Raw genomic sequence first — 12566 nt, 5'->3', positions numbered from 1 at the left:
TTAGCCTAAGCCTAAGAGGATACATACCTCCCCACAACTCAAGGAAATGAGGATTTGGGGTATAGTTAATCCCTCTGGTAGAAGAGGAAACTGAGGTGGAAGAGTTAAAAAATTTCCCAAAAGTCATACAGCTTGTAAGTGATAGGATTGAGAACTCAGCCTAGGTCTTCCAACCAAGTCCTATTTCTTTCCACTACTACTACTAAGATTACATATTATAATTATATTATACTATTAATATAATAACAGCTAGAGTTATGGAATGTTTTAGGATTTTCAAAGAGCTTTACAACCATCTCATTTTATCCTCACAATGATAAAAGGTAAGTATTATTATTATGTCCATTTTAAAAACTGAGGCAAACATGAAGTTACTTGTCCAGGATTACACAGCTAGTAAGTGTGTGAAGTCAAATTTGTACTCAGGTCTTCCTGACTCCTGGTCTAGCATTCTATCTAACACGTATGCACAAACCCCCAAACGTCTAAGGAAGTAGAACTACACATCCAAAATATTCACAGCAACAAAACTAATGGCAGTTATTTATACTATCCTTCATGTAGAGTATAAGGTTTGTTTTTTCCTTACATAATTTTTTTAAAAATTTACTTTTTTCAGTGAACAGAAGTACACTTGCTCTCTCTCCCTCCTCACCTCTCCTTATCTCCTAATGAAAAAGAAAGAAAAACAAAATTCTTGTTACAAGTATGAGTCGTCGAGCAAAATAAATTCTCCCATTGGTCATGTCCAAAAACTATATGAACCTGAGCCAATGACCTTTATCAGAAAGTAGCTATGAGGTTTATGGGGTACTTTCCTTACTTCACCTCTGGGGGCTAGGTAGTATTTCTAATCCCCCCCCCCCAACCTTTTTTTTTTTAACAGATGAGATAACTGAGGCTCAGAGAAGGAAAATAACTTGCACCAGGTTACAAAACTATTTATTTGAAGTCAGAGCCAGGAGGGAACCCATCCAAGGCCAACACTCTTTCAAATATAGTCTTTACATATATTAAAATACAAATGCACCCTCTTACCTAAATTTTAATTTTCATGAAACCTGAGCAGGCCTCTCTAGAATCAATAGCTACGACTCCTCCATACCACTCACTTCTGGGGGACCTAGATGAAATAGATGTGCTGGAGCCAGCTTGAACTGTTTCTGGATCATTAAATTTTCAGTATGAGAATTTCAAAAATTGGCTTGATCTATTGTTTTGTTGATGTCTTGACTTAAGAAACTAATAAAAAATGTTAATAATGCAGATTAAATTTAAAATGTGTCAGACAGGAGATTTTATTCCCCCTGGGAAAAATAGTTGTTCAAACATTTATCAGCTGACTGTAACCTTTGCGTCACACCAATTAAAAGATCATAGACTAATCTAGCTGGACAGAACCTTACAGATGGTCTAGTCCAAACCTCTAATGTTGCAGAGCATGAGGTGCCATGTTCAAAGTCACACAGCTATGCATTAGGGGAAGGAAAGGAGAGGAGAAAGGAGCTTCTTACTGTCTGGGCTGGCATCACTGGCTGGGCAGTGGTGGGTGGCTTCTAGGTTATTTCCCCATCCCTATCTGCTAGCAGTGTCTCCCCCTTTCTTCTTCTTTCTTCCACAAACTTTGTATAATTGCTGCTCAGTGAGGAAAGAGGTTTTGTAGAATGTGTTTTGGGAGTGGAAACAGGAACATGTTATCTGACCAGAATGTGGGACGAAGGTATCACCAGGGAGTGGCTCCTGTCTCAAGGGATTCCTTCTTTAAATGGTAGAATTTTCCTCTCCTTGCCATGACTAAAGGTCAGTCTGACTGCAGGGAGGAGGTGTATTAAAAGACCTTACCCACTTCCCACAAAAGTGACTGCCTAGGAAACTGAGTAGGGTGCAGTGAAAAAAGAAGAAAAGTGTTTGAAGTTTCCTCTAGGGCAAAGGAACTCAAGGCAGGGGGATATAACGGAGTAGAAACACTCAGCATCCTAGAGATAAGGAAAGTCTGGCAAGCAATTTATTGACCTATCTCCCTTAGCTATATCCAAATCTCCTTACTAGGGTTTTAGTGCCCTTCCCCACTTCTACCAACATGCTTTCCTGTCCTCCTGTGACCCAAAGGCCCTAAATTTCTGTTTCCAAAATGTTCCGTTAATACGTATTCATATGTGAGCGTACATGTATGTGTATACATATATACACATATAAACATATATACTGACATGTATTATATCTATTCTTTAGTGCTCTAGATTTAGTAAATATTTCAGTCACTAAATATCAGCATGGAGGATGAGCTCATCATCATTTCTTCTCCCACAACCACCATTTTTCCTATTTTAGACACTCTTTCCACCCTGGGTTTTCAGGACTTTGCTCTCCTGTGGTACTCTTGCCATCGGGCTGGTCTCTCTTTCTTAGTCTACTTTGCTGTGGTTTCCTTCATGTCTTAGCTCCTGTGCATGCCTGTGCCACTTTGTTCAGTCTTGGTCCTTCTCTCCCTCTGAGAGGTTCTACTATCAAATCTGCACAGATGATTCACAAATCTTCATCTCCATTCTTCATCTCTTTCCTGCACTCCCATTATTTCAATAGCTTTCCTGAGTTCCAAGTTATCCTCATCTTTCCCGAGTTTCAAATTATCACTTGCCGCTGGGCGTTCTGAACTGAGCATTCCACAGGCATCTCAAACTCATCATTACTGACCCCACCCCAATCTTCCACTTTTTCTAACTTTTCTGTGACTGTCCACTGAAGCTTGAAAACTCCATGTCATCCTTCATTCCTCACTTTAGCTCAATCCATATATCTAATCTGTTGTCAAACCTTATCTTTTTCACCTTTACAACATCTGCCACATACCTCCCCTTATCTCCATTTATACTGTGGTCAGGATGATGTGTGGCCTCATCACCTCACACCTAGACTATTACCAGAACCTTCTAGTTGGTCTACAAGCTTCAGTCTGTCCTCCTCTCAGCTACGAAAGGGATCTTCCTAAAGCCCAGATCTGACCATGTAATATCCCTTTTATCCTACTCCATTCCATTCAATCAACTCCCGTTACTTCTTATTACTTCCAACATCAAATATAAAATCTTCTGTTTGGCATGTGAAGTCCTTTACAATCTGATTCCTCCCTACCTTTCCAGTCTTCTTACACATTACCACCCTCCAGGAACTCTAGGATCTAGCTACAGTGGCCTTGTTGTTCTACCACAGCACGCTCATCTCCTGTTCTCTGATTTTCCACTGGTTGTCCCGCATGCCTGGAATGCTCTCTCCTCATCTCCATTCCCTATCTTCCCTGGGCCTCCTTCAAGATTCAACATAAAGCTGAACTCACCCATGAAACAGATAACAGAAAGGATTAAAAATCAGAATCTAACAATATGTTGTTTACAAGAAACACATACACACAGTTAAAATGGAGGTTGGAGTAGAATTTATTATGCTTCAGCTTAACTAAATTTTTAATTAATATGGCTGAACAAATTGTAGTATATGATTGTAATGAAACACCACTGTGCTATAAGAAAGAATGAGCTCAGTGATCTTAGAAAAACATGGACAGACTTACATGAGATTATGAGTGAAATGAGCAGAACCTAGAGAACACTGTATACAGTAACAGCAATATTATTTTAAGATTGACCTTAAGTGAATAAGTCATTTTGACTATTATAAATACCCAAATTAATTATAAAGGACATATGAAGAAAGATGCTATGTGCATCCACAGAAAGAACTGATAAACAGAAGAATGTATGGAATGATTTTACATATACACATCTATTTGTGTCTATGATAGCCATCTCTAGGGTAGGGGGAAGAAGAGAGGGGAGAAAAAAAGGAAAAAGAAAAGTATTAATTTTATTACATATTTAAAAGGAATAGCAAGTTGCACATAATAGTTTTGCAGTTTCATGTGCAGTCATCTTTTTATTACACTACGTTATGGAAATGTTTATTTCATTCCATAAATTAAAATTTAAAATTAAAATTTTTTTTCTAAAGCTATGTGACCCTGGGTAAGTCACTTAGCCCAAATTGCTTCCTCTTGCCAAAAAAAAGATTCAGTTCAAATTTCTCCTCTGCAAGGAGCACTCTCCAATCTCCCCAGGCCCCTTCCCTCTGAAACTACTTTCCAGTTATAGTATTATATGTCTTGTATGCACAGTTAGTTGCATGCTATCTTTTTTACTAAAATGTGAGAGCAGAGGTAGCATGTATTTATTTAACTTTTTCTATGTTCTTACCACTTAGCACAGTATCTGGAACGTTGTAGTTGACTAACTGAAGGAAAAACGAGAAATGTGAGATGCTCTTCTGGGGTCTCAGCATACTCATCTCTAAAATGTGGGGGCTGGAATAAATAGGTGACCTCTAAGGTTTCTTCTAGCTTTATGTCTATCATATATGGACCAATTAGAGGCTGTTAGAGTTACCGAGGTAGCTGGAAAGGGTGGCCTCTACTTCCCTAGTTGTAATTAGGGATTTTTAATCAGGTGATTAGGGAATATTAGGAATTTTATATATATAATAAAGGGGAATGGATTCAAGAGATGTCAGAGAAGTATAATCAGTAGGAATGCTAAATGAATGTGTGAAATAAGGGAGGAATCAGGGTTAAAGATACCCCTTAGGTTTTGATGGTGGGTAACTAGGTATTTGGTGATAGCATTGCTAGAAATAGGAAAGATATAAAGAGTCAGTTGGAACAGTTAGGTGATGCCATAGTGCATAGAAAGCTGGGCCTGAAATCAGGAAGTCTCATCTTCCTGAGTTCAAATTTAGCCTCAGACATTTACTAGCTTTGTGATCCTGGGCAACTCATTTAACCCCATTTACCTCAGTTTCTTCATCTGCAAAATGAGCCCGAGAAGGAAATGGCACCACTCCAGTATCTTTGCCAGGAAAACCCAAGCGGGGTCATAAAGAGTCAGAAATGACAGAAGAACAGAAGAGTCAGTTTAGGAAGGAAGATTATTTCAATTTTGGACTTGTACCACTAGGTGCTTGTACTACCGAGACATACATAGGGAAGTGCCTAGTAGGTAGTTGGAAATGTGGGTCTGGAGCATGAGAGAATAGGGCTGACAATATAAATGTGGAAGTCATCTGTGTGTTGCTGATGGTTATAGCCAAAGGAACAGATGAGATTGTAAAGGTATAGCGCAGAGAGAAAAGGAGATCTGAAGGCAGGAGTAATGAATTTAAAATTTCATCTCCTGCCACCATGTATTTATATGGACTGTCTCATATGCCTAGAATCGACATCCTTCGGATCTCTCCCTCTTTAAATCAATATCTTTTTTCTTTTAAAATAAATAGATTATTTTAAAAAGTCAATATTTGCTTTTATATCTTTTGCATTTGTCAATTAAGTGTTGGAAAGGGAGGATGACTAAGCTAGACTTGGAGGCAGAAAGATCTGAACTCAAATCCTGCCTCAGACACATTAATTTTGTGAGTCTGGGCAAGTCATCTAACCTTTGTCAGCCTCAATTTCCTCATCTATCAAATGGGGATAATAATAGCACTCACCTCACAGGACTGATCAAATGAAATGATATACATATAGACTGATCAAATGAAATAGTATATGTATAGTTTACAAACTTTAAAGATTTTATTAGTTATTATTTTACATTCTTTCTTCATTTCAGGTGTCACCTTCTACCTGAAGCCTCTTCAGATTCTTTCAGCCCGCTGTTTTCTTTTTTTTAAAAATTAATTTGTTTTCAGTTTTCAACATTCACTTCCACAAGTTTTAGATATTCTCCCCCACCCTCCCCAAGATGGCATGCAATCTTATATGGGTTCTACACATACATTCTTATAAAATACATTTTCACATTAGTCATGTTGCATAGAAAAATTGAAATGAATGGGAGAAACCATGAGAAAAAACAAAACAAAACATAACACAAGAGAAAATAGTCTGCTTCAGTGTTCTGATTCCATAGTTCTTTCTCTGGATGTGGATGGCATTTTTGCGTCAAAAGTCCTTTGGGAATGTTTTAGGTCCTTGCATTGCTGTGAAGGGCTAAGTCTATCAGAAACAGTCCTTGTACCCTGTGGCTGCTGCTGTGTATAATGTTCTGGTTCTGCTCATTTCACTCAGCATCAGTTCATATAAGTCTTTCCAGGTTTTTCTGAAGTCCACCTGTTCATCATTTCTTATAGCACAATAGTATTCCATTACATTCATATATCACAACCTGTTCAGCCATTCCCCAATTGATGGGCATGCCCTTAATTTCAGTTTTTGGCCACCACAAAAAGAGCAGCTATAAATATTTTTGTATATGTGGGACCTTTCCCCATTTTTATGATCTCTTTGGGGTATAGCCCTAGAAGCGATATTGCTGGATCAAAGAGTATGTACATTTTTATAACCCTTTGGGCATAGTTCCAAATTGCTCTCCAGAATGGTTGGATCTGCTCACAGCTCCACCATCAATGAATTAGTGTTCCAACTCTCCCATATCTTCTCCAATATTTATCATCTTCCTGTTTTGTCATGTTAGCCAGTCTGATAGGTGTGATGTGGTACCTCAGAGTTGTTTTGATTTGCATCTCTCAAATCAATAGTGATTTAGAGCATTTTTTCATATGACTATAGATAGCTTTAATTTCTTCCTCTGAAAACCGCCTGTTCATATCCTTTGACCATTTATCAATTGGGGAATGACTTGTATTCTTATAAATTTGACTCAGTTCTCTATATATTTTAGAAATGAGGTCTTTATCACAGACACTAGTTGTAAAAATTCTTTCCCAGTTTTCTGCTTTCCCTCATAATCTTGGTTGCATTGGATTTGTTTGTGCAAAAACTTTTCAATTTAATGTAATCAAAATTATCCATTTTGCATTTCATAATGTTTTCTATCTCTTGTTTGGCCATAAATTTTTCCATTCTCCATAAATATGACAAACTATCCTTTGCTCTCCTAATTTGTTTATAGTTCAGCCTTTATACCTAGATTGTGTACCCATTTGGACTTTATTCTTGTGTATGGTGTTAATTGGGTTCAGACTCTGGGAACTTCCTTGAATTCTTCTTGAATCTCCCCACTTAACTGACCTTTCATACTCAGATCTGTGGCCATTATCTGTTACCTCTTGATTGCCCCACCTGCTTCCCACCCAAACTGTCCATTGTCTGATATCTCCAGATTACCTCAAACTGTTTCCCACCCTTGACCGTCCTTGGATTGCCTCCTAGGACTTCTCCTCAAGACCCTTCCTAAACCCCTCCTCCCATCACTCTAGACTACCAGACTACTCCCAGATCCCTCCTATAGTCTTTTCTGTATTTAAGTTCCATCTTGCTTCCATGAAGGCGCTCTCATTCAATCCAAGTGTGAATACAAGCGTGACAAATGCTTAGGCTCCTTAAGAGCCAACCCAAGATGGCGAATCTTTAATAAACTTTGTTTTTCTTTGGTTTTAAGAAGGCTTGAGTCAAATTCATTCGAGCAGGACCTGGCATGTGGGTATTTTGGGGTCCCCAGCACCCCAAACCTCATCAGTGTTAGGCATTGGTCTATGCCCAGTTTCCACCACACTGGTTTTCCCACCAGTTTTTGTCAAACAGTGATTTCTTATGGCAGAAACTGGGGTCCTTGGGTTAAACAGTAGACTGCTATAATCATTGACTACTGTATCTTGAGTATCTAACCTATTCCACTGATCTACCCCTCTATTTCTAAGTCAGTACCAAGTGGTTTTGCTGCTTTATAATACAGTTTAAGATCTGGTATGGCTAAGCTACCTTCCCTAGCATTTCTTTTCATTAGTTCCTTTGACATTCTGGACTTTTTGTTTTTCCAGATGAATTGTGATTTTTTCCTAGCTCTAGAAAATAATTTTCTGATAATTTGATTGGCATGGCACTAAATAAGTAAATTAATTTAGATAGAATTGTCATTTTTATTATATTAACTTGGCCTACCCATGAGCAACTGATGTTATATTAGATCTGACTTTATTTGTGCGAAAAGTGTTTTGTGTTCATATAGCCCCTGAGTTTGTTTTGGCAGGTAGACTCCCATATATTTTATTCATGAAGCTTTCTTGCTAAGGAAAGTATCTTGTATTTGCTTATCTGTGTTTCTGTTGCTTCAGTCCCTTCCCTCCCTAGAATTTAAGTTCCCTGAAGGCAAGGGCTCTATTGTATTTTTGGCTTTGTATTCATTACACCTAGCCTAGAACACCTGACAAACTTTTGTTGCATTCAATAGGCTAAGCAGCCAATTTAAGGTCTTCTCTTGGAAGAATAGCTCTCAAAGGTGGAGAGGAGACTGTAAAAATCGGTAACTTTTGGTATGCTGGGATTCTGAGAGAGAAAAGATTATGAACGATCATGTTAGGATACATTCAGATACCTTCCTTTCAGTGGCAGCTGTCCTCAAGCCCTGGCAGTTGATAGATGATACCCCAACATGACTCTAACTCTCAAGAAATGGGACTACTGATAGTGCTGGCCCAGTTACCATCTGAAGAGGTTACAATCTAATACATGAAGGGGTTAGATAATCTCTTGAGGTCCCTTCCATTTTTAAATTTCTGAATCAATGAGGCAAAACTATGAAACAGAGAACAATTAAGTGCTGAGTTGTGTGGTTCTGACTGGGAGTATAATAGGAACTCACAAGAAATCACAAGATCCCCATGAATTATAATAATTGATCAAAAATAGGAAATTCATGGAGAACATACTTTGCCCATATTAGGTGCTCCATTATATATTTGTTGACTGATTGACTTAGTGCATGAATTAATGAATGAATGAATGAAGGTAAACCAGAGCTAGGTCCTGAAGGAATGGTTGAGGAAGGAAGGGAAAAAGAAGGGGTCTAGGTTCTCTTTGACATCACAAGCAGAGAATGTTTTCCCCCAGGCTTTAGGATCATAAGACTATATTGGCAGATGAAACTCTAGGTCCCTTCTAGAACTAAAGTTCTATGCCAATTAACTTTCTTAAAACATAAGATTATATCTGTGGTGCTCCTTAAAAACAATCTTTTCTAAAATCCTGAACATCTAGGTTCAGTATTTCCAGTGTGTCAATTAGAGCACACAGCAGCAGGATTCTACCAGGCTACTCGAGCATAAAAGTGAATTTTGGTTTTTAACTGATATACTTTGTGGTGTCAGAAAGTATAGAGAGTATTGTCTGCTCAGACATTGATTTTGTGGCAGTCCTAAGAAATTCAATGTCTACTATTTTCCCCAAACATTATGTCATGAAAGTGGAAGAAGAGATCTTAAGAGGTCATTGTTATGGGAATTTTCTCAGCCTAGAGTTTTCCTGGAGTGTTCTGGGAGAATCTCACCCACCAGCTGTCTTGCTGTCTTGGGGTCAAATAGCTTGAATAGTGAAACTGAAAAGATATGCTTCAGTTAGTAGCATCTCTAGCTTCTTAGGGTATAGGTTGGGTTTTTATAGCTTTTAAGGCTTTCTCTAGCATACAGCCCATTAGTGGTACTCTGTACTCTGGCAGAAAAGTAAAAGGGGGAATCAAGTGTCTAAGTCTCAGAATGAGAGGAGTTGATAAAAAACAGATGGGATCTACTGTGGGAAAATGAATTTTTCTGTAGTTGGCAATCTCTAAGATCGTGGAGGCTGCCTTTGAGATAGAATCTTTGTGACTCAACCTGTAGTTCTTACAGGTAAGAAGGGAACAAAATAAAGGCTGAGACTTTCTGTTGACACAACCCCATAACTCTGTTTGTTTGGTCTCAGAGATTTTCTTATCTGAGGAGATATTTCCTGTACTCAAGTATATCCTCCTCCTCCCCCAAGGCATCATCCTACCTTGATTCTAACATTTACTGTTTTTCAGTAACTGTCATGAAGGTCTTATGTCACTTTCCAATATTGAAAGAAACTAAAAGGCAAAGAGTAGAAACAGGGAGGTTTTGGGGATGAAGGATGAAGAGCACTAGCCGATGTCTCACATGTACATTAGGCTTATTCCATGCTGTAAATTATCTCTCAAAATATTAAAGTGAGGTGGCCAGGAAATGACTACAAGTTCAATCAAATTAACTATGTCACAAACTGTTCTTGATGTCAACCACTAATCCAGTTTAAAAACGTTTAAAAATATCTGCTTGTACCAGTCACAATCTCAAGGGAAACCATATGGGAAAAGGTCCAGATATTCTTTGAATCAAATACGGTGAATTCAAATAAATGGGAAAGTCATAAAGTTCACAGAATTTGAGAACTGGAAGGGATCTCAGTGACCATGTAGTCTAACCCATATATGAAAGGAATCCCTACTATAACATACCCAACAAGTAGGTCATTCAGCTTCTATTTTAAAGATCTCTAAGGTAGTCAGTTAATATATTTTTTTTTATTAAGCACATATTATGCACCAGGCACTCTATGTTAAGCCTTAGGAATACAAAAAAAGACAAAAGGCAGCTCCTGACTTCAAGGAGTTCAAGTCTAATGGGGGAAATGACAAGCAAACGGATATGTACAAATAAGCTATAAACAGGATAAATAGGAAATAATTAACAGAGGGAAGGCACGAGAAGTAAGAGAAATTGGGAAAGGATTCCTGTAGAAGGCAGGATTTTAGATGGACTCTAAGGAAAGCAGAGAAGCCAGGAAGTGGAGATGAGGAGGGTGAGCATTGAAGGAATGAGAGAAAATGCCCAGAGATGGGGATGGAGTGTCTTGATTGTAGAATAGCAGGGAAATCATTGTCATTGGATGAAAGAACACAGTAAGGTATAAGACTGGATAGGCTGGGGGTTGGAAGAACATGTTGAAGAAGTTATGAAGGGCTTTGAACACCAAGAAAAGGATTTTGTATTTGTTCTGGAAGGTGACAGGGAATCATTGGAGTTTACTGAGTGAGAGAGAAAGTGTTGACCTGGCTAATCTGCATTTTAGGATTAGTAGATTGAACACAAGATGGACTGGAGTAGGGAAGAGACTCATGGCAGGCAGACCCACCAACAGAATATTTCCATAATCCAACCCTGAGGCAAAGGGGGCTTGCACCAGGTGGTGACAGTATCAGAGGAGGGGTGGTAAAACACATCTCTAAAAGCAGCCTATCAATTCCTTTTTAATGCAGTTCTAATTATCAGGAAACTTCCTTACATCAACTCTAAATTTGCTTATTTGTAACTCCCACATATGGCTCCTGATTCTACCCTCTGAGACCAAATAGAAAAAAAAAAAAGACTTTAAACCATCATCCATGGCAGGGCTTCAAATACTTGAAAAAGCTATCTTGTTTCCTTTTCCTCTCTTCCCCCAAACCTTCTCCAATTCCTTCACCTGATCTTGCTACGATATGAATTCAAGACCCTTCACTATCCCAGTTGCTCTCTTTTCTAGTGTCTCCAGTTTAACGATGCCCTTCTTAAAACAATGGCCCCCAAAACAGAACACAGTACTTCAGATGAGGTCTGATGAGGGCAAAGTACAGAAGGACTGTCACTTCTTTTTTCTTTTTTTTTCCTGTAAGCTGTGCCATTTTTCAGGAAGCTGGAGAGTCTATTGGATTTTTTGGCTGCCATATCACATTGCTGATTCACAGTGAGTTTGCAGTGCGATAAAGCCCCAGGTCTTTTTCCAGACAAACTGCTGTTTAAACATTCCTTCTTCATCTTGTACTTGTGAAGGTGATTTTTTATACCCAAATTTAAAACTATTTACATTTATGCCTACTGAATTTAATCTCTAGCCTGTCAGAATATTTTTGAAATGTTCTGTGTTAGCTATCTCTCTTATATTTGTGCCATTTGAAAATTTGATAAGTGTGCTACATGTGTTTTTCTAAGTCATTGATTAAAATGTTAAATAGCACAGGGCCAAGCACAGGTTCCTGGGAGTATTCTACAGGAGACATACTCCCCTGAGTCACTCCTCCACCCAACCTTAGCCACACATGAAGATGTTCATACCCTTGATTTTGCTATTACCCTAATATGTACAAACCTCTACGTTCAAGAATTTTGAAATCTTGTTATCTGACCATAATCTTTTAACTTTTCAGTTTTCTCATAGTCTTCCCTTACAGAACCTTACTCTTCAACCATACTAGGACCTCCAATCCCTTGACCCCTCGATCCTCTCCCACGCCATCCCTCCTGCACTAAGCTATTTTCTTCATCTTGATTCCTTGGTGAACCAATTCACCCCTACAATGCCCTCCTCTCTTGAATTTCACCCTTTATTATGTTGTCAATTACATCCAGCCAACCTTCAGCCTTGGATCATTCCATCACCTTTGTTCCTACACATGCTGCTGAAAAAAGATGGAGAAAATCACACAACTGAATGGTTGTATAGGTTGACTAGGTCCACTGCAAATTTGTATTATATAATCTCAAGTGAGCCTTCACTGCTGTTGGGAAATCCTACTATATCTCCTGTATCAACTCTATAACCCTCTCTCCAGAGTGACTTCCAAATCTTTTCTTCCCTCTCCCTCCTTAAACCTTCCATGGCTCCCCATTCTCTCAGCTGAGGACCTTGCCTCATGTTCTTCCTCACCTTTCATCCCTGCCTTTTGATACTCTCACCCATCTCATATGAT

This window comes from Notamacropus eugenii, chromosome 1, assembly GCF_028372415.1.
Source record: "Notamacropus eugenii isolate mMacEug1 chromosome 1, mMacEug1.pri_v2, whole genome shotgun sequence".
Classification (NCBI taxonomy): Eukaryota; Metazoa; Chordata; class Mammalia; order Diprotodontia; family Macropodidae; genus Notamacropus; species Notamacropus eugenii.
This window is presented reverse-complemented; position numbering follows the sequence as displayed.